This window comes from Eleutherodactylus coqui, chromosome 7 (assembly GCF_035609145.1).
Source record: "Eleutherodactylus coqui strain aEleCoq1 chromosome 7, aEleCoq1.hap1, whole genome shotgun sequence".
Classification (NCBI taxonomy): Eukaryota; Metazoa; Chordata; class Amphibia; order Anura; family Eleutherodactylidae; genus Eleutherodactylus; species Eleutherodactylus coqui.
In genome coordinates, this window is record NC_089843.1 from 148,096,304 (window position 1) to 148,112,988 (window position 16,685).

The following is a 16,685-nucleotide window of genomic DNA, read 5'->3' on the forward strand; positions in this document are numbered from 1 at the left end:
AGGAACTACATGTCTGTATTTTACCATTTCTGAAGAACCTATTTTAAAAACATTTTTTGAGCAGAACACAAATAATAGCAAACAGGCAATAACATTTCTGTGAGGATTTAATGAGTCATGAGTTGTTCTACTGTATGTATTGTACTTACAAGCATTGGTAAGAATTAGATTATAGTGAGTTAAAGGAGATGTCCCGCGCCGAAACGGGTTTTTTTTTTTTTTAACCCCCCCCCCCGTTCGGCGCGAGACAACCCCGATGCAGGGGTTAAAAAAACCACCCGCACAGCGCTTACCTGAATCCCGGCGGTCCGGCGTCTTCATACTCACCTGCTGAAGATGGCCGCCGGGATCCTCTGTCTTCATGGACCGCAGGGCTTCTGTGCGGTCCATTGCCGATTCCAGCCTCCTGATTGGCTGGAATCGGCACGTGACGGGGCGGAGCTACACGGAGCCCCATTCAGAAAAGAAGAAGACCCGGACTGCGCAAGCGCGGCTAATTTGGCCATCGGAGGGCGAAAATTAGTCGGCACCATGGAGACGAGGACGCCAGCAACGGAGCAGGTAAGTATAAAACTTTTTATAACTTCTGTATGGCTCATAATTAATGCACAATGTACATTACAAAGTGCATTATTATGGCCATGCAGAAGTGTATAGACCCACTTGCTGCCTCGGGACAACCCCTTTAAAGGGGTATTTAATCTGAGACTTTCATGACATATCGACATGATATACTGTACCACAAAAGTCTGATAGATGTGCTTTCCACTTCTTGGACACACAACAATCACAAGTTCTGGGCTTGGCCGGTCTGTATGCATTGGCCTGGAGTGGTTAAGAGTTGTGCCCCTTTGACACGGGCCAAAGATCTCCAAATGTAATAAGGAAAAACACCTATATTACAACATCCAATCGGTCAGTACTTGGGCAATAATACCACAAACCTGGAGTCAAACATGGCAATTTAGCATTTCAACAGAATGTATGTTGATTGAACAAAGGAAGATGACCAATTTATTGCCAACGATTTGGAAAATTAGAATCAGACATTTTTATTGTTAATTTTCTTATAGCCTGTAGTCAATTTAAGAGATGGTTGATTACACAGAAAAAAAATGTTAATTTGTATAGAGATTACTGAGTTATTGTTTAAAAATGTCTGGGTCACCTACCATTTCATCTCCTCAGATATCTTCGTTATATCTTGAGGCTAGGTCATCAATAGTAAAAGCCTGAAATAACTCCTTAATCTTTGCAGCTTGTCATCAGGAATCTCCCCAATATAAAGGATTTCCAAAAGCATACAAGAGCTGTCTGCTCTTATCCGCACAGTGCAGTTTTGATGCGGTTCATTCATCTATTAATTCAATTTGAAAGAGAAGAAAAGAATTATAAAGTGTATGTATAAAAGTTGATTAAAGAAACATAAGCAGATAACACATAGAGATAGAAAAAAGTTTCTTCCATATTAAAAGTCAGAAAGAGCTGCTGGAAGCTGGTGAGTCACTTTCTATCTCGAGAACAAGAACTTCTTCAGTGACATGTACAGTATACACAGAGTGCAGTACAAATAACATGGAGCTGCTCTTATATGGTGCCTGATAAAGCAGCTAGTCAAAGGGGTATTGTAGCCTTACCAAGTATGTCTAAAACAGTATATATATATATATATATATATATATATATATATATATATATATATTATATATATATATATATATATATATATACGATGCATCGAAGAAGAATGAGAAATGACACTGGCATGTTTCTAGTAATTCTTCTGCTTTATTGTTGCACTGCAAGAGGTTATATAGTTTGACAACCCCCACAAGATTAAACAAGTAAACGATTCAAAATCTGCAGCATGTGTGATACTTCTATCTTAGTAAAACACTGCAAAGGTTATATGACAAAGCTGCATGCTCAGCATCTGGGACCCTGTTACGGTAGTAAAACTACAATACGTCTTTTACTCATGTATTTCTTGCACATGACAGTACTGCATAAAATATAATTCAATACTTTCACACAGCTCATTCTAGAACAGGTAGAGGGTAGTACAGTACAAAAGAGTTTCTGTATATAGTAAAGCACATTTAGTACAAGTAGAGAGCAGAACAGTGTATGTTATACAAGTAGAGAGCAGTACAGTGTATGTAACATGGGTAGATATAGTACAAGTAGAGAGCAGAACAGCGTATGTTCTACAAGTAGAGAGCAGTACAGTGTATGTCACATGGGTAGAGGGTGGCATTGCACATAGTACAAGTAGAGAGTAGACAAGTATACCTAGTTTTGAACTGTACTTCAGAGAGGCAGGATAAACAGTCAATAATTGCATGCACTTCAGTAATAAAGTAGACCTGCAGTGTATGAATAAGGGCTTTGCCATCTAAAGGCCCATTTAGACACAATGATTATCGCTCAATTCTGCATCCTCCGCTGGCAGCGCTCGGCTATTTAACAGCCGGGCGCTCCCAGTGGGGAACAGCTATATGCAGAAGACAAGCGGGGACACCCTGCTTGTCTTCTGCATTCTCTACACCGAGCGCTCGGCTATATAACACCAGGACACTGGGACCCGGGGAACAGCTGTATGCAAAAGACAAGCGGGGACACCCTGCTTGTTTTCCGCATCCTCTGCTGGCAGCGCAAGGTAATTGCTCATCTTGAGCAATCATCTTGCGCTGTAAATGACACAACGATGATCGCTCAAAAGTCGCTTGAGCGTCATCTTTTGAGCAATTATCGTTGTGTCTAAATGGGCCTTAATTAATGTTGCACATCTTCCTGTCTCGCTTTACAATCGCACTGATCAAACGGCTTTCAATACTAAGTTTTTTCAGTGTTACATATATGAACATGTCAAACATCACAGCCATACAAAATAACAGAGCACTTTAGAAATATGTCATTAGTTTGGATTTTTTTTACAAATACCTCTAGGAGAAGTCATCATTATCATTATATTGTTGGGCTAATTGAATCAAAGCACTGAGGAATTTAAGTAGAACATTGTGTTGCCAGCACAATAATTATGTATTATAAGTTCATTTTTCATTCTTGATTTGACACAATTAAAAGTTCCAAGCTAAATGTTAGACTTCGAGTTCAGTTTATCAACATGAGGTATACATGAGGGGAGCGCGCCGCTTCTGCTATAATAAAGTAATTAGGACTGTGTTATAACTTAGCATACACAGCAGACATATCTTCTGTAACATGGGATGTGAAATATTTTCCTGGCTTTCTGGGAATATCATTTTAAATATTATATTTCAGATTTCTGATTGCAGAGAAAAATGTTAATTTCCCAATTATGCTCATTAATATGGACAATTCCGCAGTGTGAGGTTAAACGCTGTTGTAAAAACATTTCTTTTTTCCCAATGCACATGTATCAGGACTATATCTTGGCAAATTGCAACACATCAGATTCCAGAAATATGCCAGATCTTTCCATTTTCTCAGTATTAAGTCTCTTTCAAACGTGTCATGGCCACAGTGCGGCCGAAAATCACATGCATAGGCGCATAAATCTGCCGTTTGTGCGCCCGTTCAGGCAGCCAGGGCCCGGCGCATATACGCCAAGCCCGCAATGCCGTTGGGCGGGGGAGACAGTTTAGCACTGCTAAACTGTTTCCCCCTTTCCGCACCCTTGCCAGCTCTCGGTAAGGGGAGGAGATGGGACGGGGCGGAAGCTAGTGTGCTGTGTTCCTGCCCCCTCCCGCCCCTTGTTGGCAGCCAGCAATGGGAGGGGGCAGGGTGGGGCAGGAGCTTAGCAAATAGCTCCTACCCCCTCCGATTGCAAACAGACAGCAAAGGTGGAGAGGAGGAGAGAAGGGGGAGGGAGTTTAGCAGTCACACTGCTAAACTCCCTCCCACCTCCCTTCTCTGACAGGTGTCATTGGCTCCCATAGGAGTCTATACAGCGGCCAACCTATTCCAGCCAGGAAGATAGTTCCAGAACTATCTTTCCTAGCAGAGAAATAGAATTAAAACTGAAATGAACTGATCCTTTCTTTCCCCATTGACTTCAATGGATTTTCAAAAAATTGAAAGCTAAGCTTTCTATTTGCTTTCCATTTTTTTTTAAAAGAGAATAAACAAATAGTCAACTGTTTTGTAAATTCATAGTCCAACTATAGACAGATCATTCTATATATAGTATACATGCAGCATACAATACCTATCTCCAGATTTCTTGGCATATTGGGTATTGCAGTTGCTAGTGAGCAATATCTACATAGCCTTATGTTAAACTGTATTACTAAATGTAAAGCGTTGCAGCACAATATTACTAAAAGATCAGTCATGAATGAAGAACTCCTTTATCTGTAAGTTTTACTAAGCAGTGACCTAAGTAACTTCTGTAACTTTATATATACATTGCTTTACTTAGATTGTGCTGATCCGAAGATACAAGCCATTTAACAATCAAGAGCAGCAATCACAGTTCTACTGGCATCAGAGCAGCAATCATCAGGCATTTCCTGCTGTCTTAATTTCTGCATAGAGCCTGCATTAGTTTTATGCCTACTGGGAAGTATAGCTTTAACACCAATATATGGTAATCTGATGTAGGAAAAACCAACCTTCCCACTGCATTATCGGAGTGTAGACTAGCTGTTAGGGATGTGTTTGAAGACAAGCTTGTCAAATGTTTCTAGTAGCAAATTGCGAAATTAAAATTTCTTCTCTGAATTATAGTACAGGCAAAAACAATAAAAAAGTTGATTGTATCTGTATATAAGATATAAATGGTCTTCATATGCTTTGAATATAAAGTTTATATGGTTCTTAATATTTTACACATCAGTCAAGATAACTTTCACATAGACTACAAGATGCCTTTAGGCTGGTTTAACATCTACGTTGGAACCTTCGGTCGGAGGTTCCACGGCATATCTGGCTCGAAATAGCTCTGCTACATGGCTAGAACTTGCTCAGCTCTGCTACATTCCTAGAACCTGCTCAGCTCTGCTACATTCCTAGAACCTGCTCAGCTCTAATATAAAGAAATGCAAAACAGTGAAAATAGGGGGGGGGGGTGGTTTAATTTTTCCTGCAAATATCTTCCGTGAAGCCCCAATAAGTTTTAATTGCCCTTTCTGACAAATTGTGTTCTGGACTTTCGCACTATGAAAATAAAGGTGATAAGCAGTAAACATATAGTTAACTTTTTATTGCTTTCTTCCAGAACAGCCATTGTTTCCTGCATACCAGGAATCCCCTATGACCTTCACCACTACAACTGGTTACATTTGCAAAATCTTCACATCAGATTGCGACCACTTGCCAATATTTTACTTTACGTTATCAAGTAAAAACAGATCATCTTGCAAAAACGCCGCAGAATTCATTTAGATTTCCAAAGAAAAAAGTCTGGGTGGTAAATGATTAGTGTTGAACTGTGTCTTGAGTTATACTTCAATGTGTTTTTTGGTTTTTTTTCATTTTTATTTTTCGGTGACACGCCAGTAGTCTTGACACAGTTGCTAGAATAGTAGTTAGTATCCAGCATGACAATTTAAGGGATTTTACAAGATTTAAGCAATTTGTATGCTTAACATTTTGGCCAAATGACTATTTCACAGCAAGGTATCAGCCCAAGAGTCTCCAGAGTCCAGTCATGACCCAGTGAAGTAATGGTATTCAAATAAACCTTCCTGGGCTTGTTTTTCTTGGCCACTTCACCTCGTCTCCAGCAGACACGTTTGTAATTTTATGGTTTGTCTTGTAAGCAAAACAGATCATCTCCAAAACCATTCCCTTTTTTGACATTAAGTTGATTAAAACGTCTCTGATTGTATGAAAGTGTACTTAGAAAACTGGGGAAGTGAGAGCTTATGCAATCATTTTGGTCACTTGAATCTAGATTCACACCTAAAGTAAAGAAAAAATAGTAAAACAGTGGCAATACACTGCAATAATGCATAAAAACTTGTGCATAAAAATATACCATGCACTGGATAACCATTAATTGCAAAAACACCAACAGCAAGCAATCCATGCAGATATATGTTTCATGCCAATGAAAATTATGGGGGACATTTATTAAGACCGATGCTTCATATGCTGGTCTTCATCTTATGCGCTTTTGGTGTAAATTGTATGTACATTTTTCAGTTCAGGGCGGTCATGCCCCCTTATCGGGAAAGGGGTGCGGAGTAGCGTACTGCTCAAAAAGTCATACAACTTTTGTGCAAGCTTGCCTTGTGCAAATTGTGTACCTATTTAGTGCTTAAAGGGGTTCTGACATGAAAAAAAAAAAATTGTACTCACCTTGCCTGGCCTGGCCCGATCGCCAGGCATGTCCCCTCCAGCCGGCATCTTCTTCTGTGCCTTTAAAGCAGAGCAGGAGCGGTCAAAAAGACCGCTTCCTGCTCTGGTCCGTCCGTCAGGCACTTCCGAGGTCAACGGACGGACCGCACAGTGCTTGCTGTGGGCGGCCCGTCCGTCCTGCTGAACTCCGGAGTGCTGAGCATGCGCAGTGGAGACGCGGCCCGTCCTGACTCCTGTCAGAGGGCACCTCTCCACTGCGCATGCGCGCGATCCCGGAGCGGCGCGGCTGCTGGAGGAAGAAGACTGCCTGCCGGGAGGCATACTAGCACTTTCTGCTTAGGTTAAGCAGCGCTGCTGATTAGAGCCACCTGATTGGCTCTTCGGCACCACGTGACTGCACAGCGTGCACCAATCAGGTGGCTCTAGTCAGGCTGCTTAACCTAAGCAGAAAGTGCTAATATGGTGCCGGGAGATGACCCCCCGATGTCAACAACAACAGGAGAACAGGTAAGTATAAGATTTTTATGCTTTAGCAGCCATTAACCCATGGGTTCCCTGCGTCCATTAGGCAGACCAGGGAACAATGGCTGCTAAAGCATAAAAACATTATTCATGTCAGAACCCCTTTAAGGGTGGCTTCAGATGAGCGTGTATTTTGTGCATGCATATGCCTACACAAAAACACGCGTCTATTAGCCCCAATGCATTGCCTATGGTGTGTACACATGTTCGTGCTTTACAGGCGTGTGCCTGCAAAGATAGGACATGCGTGCACCATAGGGAATGCACGCATTGTTTTCAATGGAGCCGCGGCTGCTACCGACGGCTCCATTGAAAACAATGGTCTGCCGGCACCCATGCATTCTTTTTTCAGGGAAGAGGTGCTCAGCCAATCGCAGGCAGCTCTCCCCGAATGAATGACAGGCGAGAGCTGCCTGTGATTGGCTGAGCACCTCAGCTAATCACATTCAGCTCTTTCAGCAGGATTTTAAATCGCCGCCTGCTGATAGATCAGCACCAGAGAGCAGGCGACAGCAGAGAGAAGACGCGGCTGAGCCCCGCAGCTGAAGGGAGGCAAGTATGTATTTTTTTTTTGTTTTATAAACCACTTTTACTGGATTTTCAGGGAAGGGCTTGCTTATATTTAAAGTCCTTCCCTGAAATCAATTGACGGGGTGCCGGCAGCAGAATCCTCTACCACAGCTGTCATGTGTGACAGCTGCGGGAGAGAATAGAAGAATTCCTCTGCTGCATCTGTCACAGATGTGTCAGATGTAACAGCAGGGAATTCTTTTAACTAGCGGGGATGAAGGAAACATCTGCCACATGCGGCAAATGTGTTCTTCATCCCTGCGGGGGTCACGGCAGCAGCGGACAGGTAAGTATATTTTTTATTTAATTTTTTTTTACACTAAAATTCTTGTTTTTTAGGGAAGGGCTTATATGTAAAGCCCTTCCCTGAAAAAGAACGCAGGGGTGCCAGCAGACCATTGTTTTCAATGGAGCCGCCACCAGCACCCATGGCTCCATTGAAAACAATGCACGGACCTGCATTCACGCGTGTTTTTGCACGTACATGGGTGCGCATTTATGTACGTACCTATGTACGCACAAAAACACGCTCGTGTGAAGCCACCCTAAAGGGGTTGCTAAATCTCCTGCTTTGTTTGCCACTTGTTGAGACACAAAATAACTTGCAAGTATAATGTCATTTATCAGGGCTGCAGCCGCTGACTTCCCTCACTTCCTCCTACTGATGGTAGTAGTCCTAGTCTTCCTGTTTTAATCCCCAGAGGCAATGCTGCAGCCCTGTTAACCATCTTCTTTTTGTATGCCTTCTGAAGGCTTTCACGTGTGCTCAGTAAGAAGAAGGTAGGGTGGAGCAAACCCAACTGTATAAGAGACTTGGGTCCTAGATGGATACCTAGAGACTAAAAGCCTTAGAGAGGGTTGTGAATATGGAGTTAGATGAATTCTGGAGGTGCTATCAACCAGAAGAACCCATTAATGGTGGACACGCCAGATATGTGAGAATCTAAAGGAAAAAAAAATGGTAAACAGGCGCGACTCTCCATAAAAGGTAATGGGATGGTAGGGTGAACCCCTTCATCAGTAAAGCTGGGTAGGACATCACTCTTGGGACTGAAGGAATGTTGATGCCAGTGGCAGAAGGATCTGGAGCTAGGAAAACCAGAAAAAGTGGAAGAACCACATTGCTTCAGTCCCAAGAGTGATGTCCTACCCAGCTTGACTGATGAAGAGGTTCACCCCGAAACTTGTATCTTATGCTGGTTTTTAATTAATTTAATAAAAGAGAAGTTGGATATTACATCCTACTGTCCTGCTACCTTTTCTGGAGAGTCACGGCTATTAACCAGTTTTTCTTTCTTTAGATTCTCACTTCATGTGCGCTCAGTCCACCTTTTAAAGGGCTAGTACACACACTCAGCTTTTCTGTCCCCAGCTAAGCTTTCTCTATTAAAGACTTCCTCTTGCATCAGAAGGTATCAAAATAGTCAGTCCGTATAATGTGCAAAGGTGTTTAGTGTTTTGACTGTTCTCTAGATTTTGATCTATGTCTGTCTAATCCAGATTTTCCTGACTTCTCTACTCCTGATATCACCTCTGTTTCACAATCTTCTCTCTGTCAAAACCCTCCAGTACCATGTTATTTTAAACCTGATCAAGCTGCGTCACTTGCCTTCTATCTTAGACTATTTATGGGTAATGATCTGGGATTCAATGCAGCAAAGATTAGATCCTAATTGGTAGTGTTAAAGGGTGGAAATTAGGGATCCCCAGGTGTCGCTTTTGGATTTAGCTTTAACCCTTTCCAATCCAATTTATATCCTGGTTTTCTTAGGGGGCTTACTCTTTTTCTGCCGTTACACAACGGCGCTATATGCTGGCTAAAGCCAGTACTGCATGAGGTGACACATTGGATAGGTTCCGATAGCAGAGAGGCTGGCAATATACAGTAAGAGAACCCCGATGGACGTCTTCCAACATCGGAGCTGTACAGCCTTAAATCATAATGTCTTCAGAGGTCAGACAGTGGATTGGAAAGGGTTAAGCCAAATTGGTTTAAAGGCACAGCGGAACAACATCCACTGCCTTGACATATAAAACTGGAAGCAAAAGATATATTGTACGCAGCAAAGTTGTTAGAGCTTGCTGCTGGGATCTGTGGTTCTACAGGTTTGTCTAGTAGCTCAGCTTCACAGATGTGGTTGATTGTGCTGGCTGGGTGTGGTTTGCTCCTGTGAGCCAATCTCTCAGGACTGTTTCTTATATATACCAGCTCCTTTGTCAGTGTCTCCTGGATTTCCTCTGTATTTTCCTCGTTCTGTATTCCTGAATCTGAATTCTGTCCGTATTCCTGAATCTGAGTTCATTCTGAATTCCTCAATCTGAGTTCTGTCTGTTCTCCTGAATCTGAGTTCATTCTGAATTCCTGGCTGCAGTCCCTCTATCCGAGGAGTCAGCTGCCTACCACTCCAGGATAGGTCTCAGCCTGGTTGGTTGGTCCAGTGATCCACATTCCGTTTATCCGTAATGGTATTCTTAGGCCATAGATCCCTCTGATCTTCTTGGGTGTGAAAGACGTAACAAAAGTGACACAGTATAATATTACTATGTATTGGGTTGTTTTCCGGCCATCAAGATATATGCACTATATATTCATTCTACATTAATATTGTTAATAAGTGGAAGATGCCCCCCATCAATCAAAAATATTTAATTCCTTCTGATCACAGAAGTGTTTTTGTCAATGATAAAAAATTACCCAGTGTGGTATGCTCACATTCCAAGTGTGTGAAAGGAAAGAACAATAGAAACGGACACCATGCCCAGTATGGTTTCATACAGTGTCCACGCAAAACCAAGCAGTACCCACGCAGTTTCATACTTTTTATATCCTCACAGAAACATAGGTCTTGAAAAGTGACATAATAAGATCTCCTGTGCCTAACAGTCCCTAGATAGTCCCATACCTTGCCCACAGAGAGTCAAACAGTACCCAGTGCTTAATTATGCCCTTGGACTTGGCAGGACAAGTAGGACACCTGGGAAAATACTTTGGACTGTCATCCTGGATCTAGAACATTTATGGGGCATATACCCTGTTTCCCCAAAAATAAGACCTACCCTGAAAATAATCCCTATCCTGATTTTCAGGGAGGCTTGAAATATAAGCCCTACTCCAAAAATAAGCCCTAGCTGCATTACGTTAAAAAAAACAATACATTACCTAGCAGGCTCAACCCAGGTCCTCCAGCTGCTATCTGGAGCTCCAGCGCGCTTGCTGCAGTCCTCAGCTGCCCACAGAAGATCGATTACTGGTTACAGGATTTTTAAATCTCCCCTCCAGGAAGTGATGGCTGTGATTGGTTCTCGAGCGCTGCTCAGCTAACCAATGCAGCACTTGATGAACCAATGTGATGGATATGATTGGTTCGTCGAGCACTGTATTATTTGGCTGAGCAGCACCCGAGAATGAATCACAGCCATCACGTTGTGGAGGCAAAATGTATGAATTGGCCAATCAATGCTGAGGCTCAGCCAATGCATAAATCCCGCCTCGACAACACGAAGGCTGTGATTGGTTCACCAAGCGCTGCATTGATTGGCTGAGCAGCGCTCGAGAACCAATCACAACCATCGCTTCTTGGAGGCAGGATTTAGGAACCCTGTAACCAGTAAGCGATCTTTTGTGGTGGCCGAGGACTGCAGCAAGTGCGCTGGAGCTCCAGAGAGCAGCAGGAGGGTCCAAACCAAGCCTGCTAGGTAAGTAAAATAAGAGATCCTGCCAAAATAAGACCTAGTGCCTCTTTTGGGCAAAAATTAATATAAGACAGGGTCTTATTTTAGGGAAAACGATAGTGTGAAAGGTGAAAAGAGATCTCATGCCACACTCCGTCTCCATTGTCTGACAGACTATAACTCCTGTGAGAAAGGACTGATAATGGCTCGGCTGGCTGCCGTCGCTTATATGCTGGACAGTTGTGCCATGTGAAGGTTCCTTTTATCAGTAGTATCATCGATTTTTTTCAGATCAGTTTCTAAGATAGTCCATCATGATCAGCTTTCATAATCATTGAGCTCAATGTGTGACAGAATGAGAAACACAAAAACTAATCTCAAATTGTCATCAGTTTTTCCATGAGTTTACATCAATTGCAGTGCAGAAAAACAGTAAAAGTGATTTATGGCAAACTGATTTGATGTGCTATAAATGTCGGAGCTTGGTTCCTGACCTTGTGTACACATTCACTCTCCGTTACAGTATATGAGAGATAAAGAATAAGCTTAGCAAAGTCAATGTGGAAACAACACATGGCAACCTGCAATGAACAGGGCATGCCGTGACATGAAAATGGAGAATTTTCAAAAAACAAAATTCAAAAACCAAGTGGATACAAAATGTGAACACACTTTTTATAAATCATATCCACATTTCTATAACAGCTGGATGCAGTGGTTTTTCCACTATAGAGGACATGAAGAGAAACACAAAGTGTGAATATCCACACTGTTTAGGTTAAAAACATTGGTTACAGAAAAACCACATCCTCTGCCCACACCGCTTGTTAAAAAGAAACCGCAGGTGTTATTGCACACTATATGCTTATTATGGCAACTCTTTGATCACATGGTAGAAAGGGGTGCACTGTACTCTTCTGGAATGCCTCACACACATTTTGGTGCAAACAGGAAGAATTTAATTTCTTTGCTGAGCTCAATACTTTTAGTAGCTACTGCCCCTTTAAGCGTTATGGTTACAGTCTCTTGATGAGGTACGCAGCTTAAAGGGGTTGTCCCGCGATAGCAAGTGGGGTTAAGCACTTCTGTATGGCCATAATAATGCACTTTGTAATACACATCGTGCATTAAATATTGGCCATACAGAAGTTATACACTTACCCCCTCCGGTGCTGGCGTCCCCATCTCCATGGCAACTACCAAACTTCTCCTCTGGTCGTCGCAACAGTCGCTCTTGCGCAGAGAAGAATCCTCTTCTGGAGGGTCCGGGCTCACGAGCTGCATCCTGGCTCCTCCCCCTTCTCAGCGTCATCGCATAGCTCCACCACCATCACGTGGTGCCGATCAGCCAATGAGGTGGCTGTAATCGGGAGTGGAACTCAGACTGGAGAAGAACATCCACGGTGCACCATGGGAGAAGACCCGCAGTGCACCATGGGAGAAGACCAGCGGTGCACCTTGGGAAATGACGGCGGCCATCTTGGAAGAAGATTTTTATAACTTCATGAAACAGCTTCATGGTGAGTAGAAACGCTCTAAAAAAACGATTTACATGGGTAGTTTGTGATGCTTGCTTAACATGGGGGAATGGGGTGTGAAAAATTTTTAGTTTTGGCCGCGGGACAACCCCTTTACGTTTGTCTGACACATAGAGGGTACAGTGTCTTAAAAGGCAAAACAGAAGAACAGTTGTAATGAATTTGAAAAGTTTCTTAAAGAGACTCTGTCACCATCTTTTTGCAGCCCTCATTGAGAGCACCATACATAGTGCCTGCGAAACTGACTACAGTCATATCTCTGCTGTGTAGATCCCTGCAGTAGTTTTGGAGAAACTTGCATTTAATTAGTAGCAAGGAGACACAAAACTAATCCTGTATATTCATGAGCTGCAGGCTAGCCACACTCACTTCAGCTTCCAGTCACTGATTGGCCGTTCTTCCTCTATGTACAGTAATAGCTAGACAGTCAATCATTGGCTGGAAGGAAGGGTGTGTGTAGCTAGCCTGCAGCTCATGAATATCCAGGACTACTTTAAGTAGTTCTCTATGCAACTGCTGCTACTGGTAAAAGGCAAGTTTCTCCAAAATTATGTAGAGTTGCAAGAGAAAGTAGGTCAACCCTTTGAGATTATCTCAATTATAGATAAACACAATCTAACTGAACTAAAAACACACAAATACTTGTACCATTCTTGTCCTTTATTGAACATGTTGAGTAAACATCTACAATGTAGGGAGAAAAAATAAATGAACCTTTTGAATTCAATAACCTGTAGATCCTCCTTTAGCAGCAATCACCTTCATCAAACATAAGATTTACACAACTTTTAATAGGAATTTGCATCATTCCTCCCTGCAATATGTTTCAGTTCATCAATATTTCTGGGATGCCACAAGAACACAGCCCACAAAAAACATGACTCTCCTCGCTTCTCTGTGTGTGATCAGATTGACTGCAGCCTTTCTCATTCATACACATAAAGACAGGCATATTGCTATAGAGGGGAGCAGAAGTAGCAGTTGCACCCAGACCCTGGTACCTGAGTGCCCCAGAGGCCCTTATGCCACATAACAAGCCAACACTGCTATAAATGATACATGCTAGGTGGCGGCGCTAGTTACAGATTTTTCTCTGGAGCCCAGGAGTTTCATGTTACCCCACTGCATAGACACTTCCTATGTCAGCAAGAAAAAACACCTGGCTGCTGGCCTAAGAAATAGAAAGTTGAATATTTTACTTACTATATGAATAGGCAGTTGCATCAACATGCAACCGTTAACTGGCAGAATTATGGGGGGAAATTGGAGTTATTCTTTAATTTTGAGAGAGCCTGTGCAGTGAAGAAATCATTGGCGTAGCTTGGCATATTCATAAATATGGTCTCCACATATAGCCTGAAAATAAAAACTTTCCAGCCCGGATGCCAACTTTTCAAGAAAAATGTGCGATATTGATTTTGAAAAGTTAAATAAGAATCCTTCATTAATTTCGTACTACATCTGCAATGTTCATGCTGTATTATATGTAACGATTCAGATTATAAAACCAGCATTCCTTTAGAACAGATCTAGACTAGTAATGATGCTGATTGCAAAACTAAAGAAGATTTACGCTTAAACTAGCAAAGGTGGTTGACTGCAAGAGATAGGGTTGCTCAATTAAAGATACCAGGACAGATTCCAAGACTATACAGTAACTATGCAGCAAATTAAATGAATTGGCGAGACTAAAGATTTGTTGCAAAGAGAACATGGCATCAAACCTGAAGCATATTAATATCCATCTTTCATATTACCACCCATTGGTGTACAAAGAACACTGATTAAGTGAATGTTGCATTACTCACGGAAAATACATGATGTAATGTTTTACTGTTAGAGTTTTAAGTTAAAAACAGGCAGTGCCAGTTTGGTTAAGGTTTTACTTTTCCAGACCGTGTAATGTGAAGCCGCCAGTACTAACTCATAATTGTCACCTTTAAACTCACTTTTACTGTGATAGAAACCAAAAGCTTATAAATACTATTCTGCACTTTGCATCAGGCTTATGGAGTGTCTGTGATAGGACCAACACATGGCAATGGTTACTGGTAACACAGGGGGCACAATGTAATGATTAAGGGTTGGCAAATATGTTTCTAAATTATTTCAAAAAGACAAATTGAACAATATTTGGAAAGTTCCATTTTTAAGCTCCTTTTGGAGCATCTTGAGGTCTATTCAATAGCAATTTCTTAACATACTTTATTTAGCAAACAGGCTGTGTTTCTAAAATGAAGGAGACCGAGTTTATGGAGCATGCCGATGCAAGAATTCAACATTTCTACAGTTCATCATCGCCCACTGACTACAAACAGTATAGCAATGGTATAAGAAAAGTTAGCTAACTGGGCCCCAACTGCGAACTGCCATAAATGTCCACAATCTGGAGAAGTTGGTGGAAAAGAAAGAAAATCTGGACTGATACTTTAGATATGTGGTTGCATGTTCGTGGTGGGTAGGCATAAAGTATTACTGATAAGCGATTATTGGAATAATCGAGTGGGGATCGGGTTGGCCTGATTTTCCAAAAATAATTAGGAATCGGGACAACCTGATCCTGATTCCCATTAAAGTCAATGGAAATAAGAATCAGGTTTGCAAATTTGCTCTCTCGAAGGTCCCTGATGCAGTTAAATGCCCCCAAATTGCATGGAAATACAGCCACTAGAGATTAGCGAGCATGCTCGATACCCCACTGCTGCCCCACGTACTCCGCTGCCCGCCACCCCCCCGAGCACGCTCAGAGGAGAAGGCAGTTACTCGAGATGAGCGAGGTTCGCTCAAGTAACTGACCTTACCGAGTGTGCTTGCTCATCTCTAACAGCTACATGTCAGGGGAAGACAGTATGCATCAAAAATATTAACCACTCTCATCTTCCTCTTTGGAGGAAGAAAATGGCTGAGCATCAGTGCATACAATGCCTGGGTCTTCTCCCTCTGGTTGTTTGGTGTGCCCCGTTGACATGTATGACAGAATGATCAAACAGCTCCTCAGTCTGATCCATGTAGACTGCTTCAGAGGGTGCAGGGGATTTGGCACAGGGGGAAGTAGAGAAGGGGTGCTCATGGCTGAAAGGTGCAGACTGACTGTTGTCTGGGAGAAAGACAAGGTGGTGGTAGTTCACACATGTTGTGACATCCACTCTACTACCTGTTCTGCATGCTGTGGATGTAACACACGGGCAGAACCACTTCTAAGGAATGACTATAACCTTGCCTCACCTCCTGCAGCATGTGGAGTTGTTGCTTCAGTGGGGGCGCTTGGCCCATTTTCTTCCACCACCACGACTACTGACACATACACTAACCCTCAGTTTCTTTATGTTTTTTTTTAAACCCGCAGTTAGGTACGTAATGTACATAATAGTCTAATATGGCAAAAAGTTTGAAAGATATTTAATATCAGAAATAAAGTACTTTTTTTCCCCCTGTTTTTGAAGTTTTAGTTTACAAAACCCCACAGGTAGGTACTTAACATACATAGCAATCTAATACGGCAGACTCAGAAATATTTGATACCAGATACACACTACAGAGCAGTTTTTCTGTCTGTTGATATATGTGGTTTCTGAAGCTGCAATATATACTCTGCAGACTATCTCCCCCACACTACCAAGCAGTTTTTCTATCTGTTGGCATATACACTTTCAGAAGTTGCAATATTCCCCAAAACTTTGGAGAAATTTCTGTCTGGTGTGCTGAGCTGTAAAATGGGGTTGGTAACAGAGTACCTATGCTATATATGGCTGGGTCATGTGATGTAAGCGTTCAATGAAAGTGCTGCCCATAAGCAACATAGAGGACATATTTTGTGACATCATCAAGGCCCCCTGCCTGCTGATGGGCTTCATGCTGACCTAGTTCAGCATGCATTATGGCAAAGCCAATTTTCCTGTGATTTTTGCCAAAAGTCGTATCAGACGACCCAATCCAATTTTGCAAACATCACCCCGATTTAATCGCCCGGCCAATCACGAAGCGCAACATTATACAGCATATGTGGTGAATATATATGTGGCGAGTATGTTTATATACAGTATGTAGTGTGTGTCTTGCAGGATTGTCTTATTTTTATTTTCAAATGTTAGATGG

General features: G+C 42.2%; 1 long non-coding RNA gene across 1 annotated transcript in view; it reads right to left on the reverse strand.

Annotated features, from left to right (window-relative positions):
* Nucleotides 1-1,235: 1,235 nt before the first annotated feature.
* LOC136573475 (uncharacterized) overlaps nucleotides 1,236-16,685 on the reverse strand; it is a 104,266-nt gene continuing 88,816 nt past the window's right edge. The window contains exon 3 of the long non-coding RNA XR_010785887.1: nucleotides 1,236-1,357. This is a non-coding gene — a long non-coding RNA (uncharacterized lncRNA). The remainder of the gene's footprint in view (nucleotides 1,358-16,685) is intronic.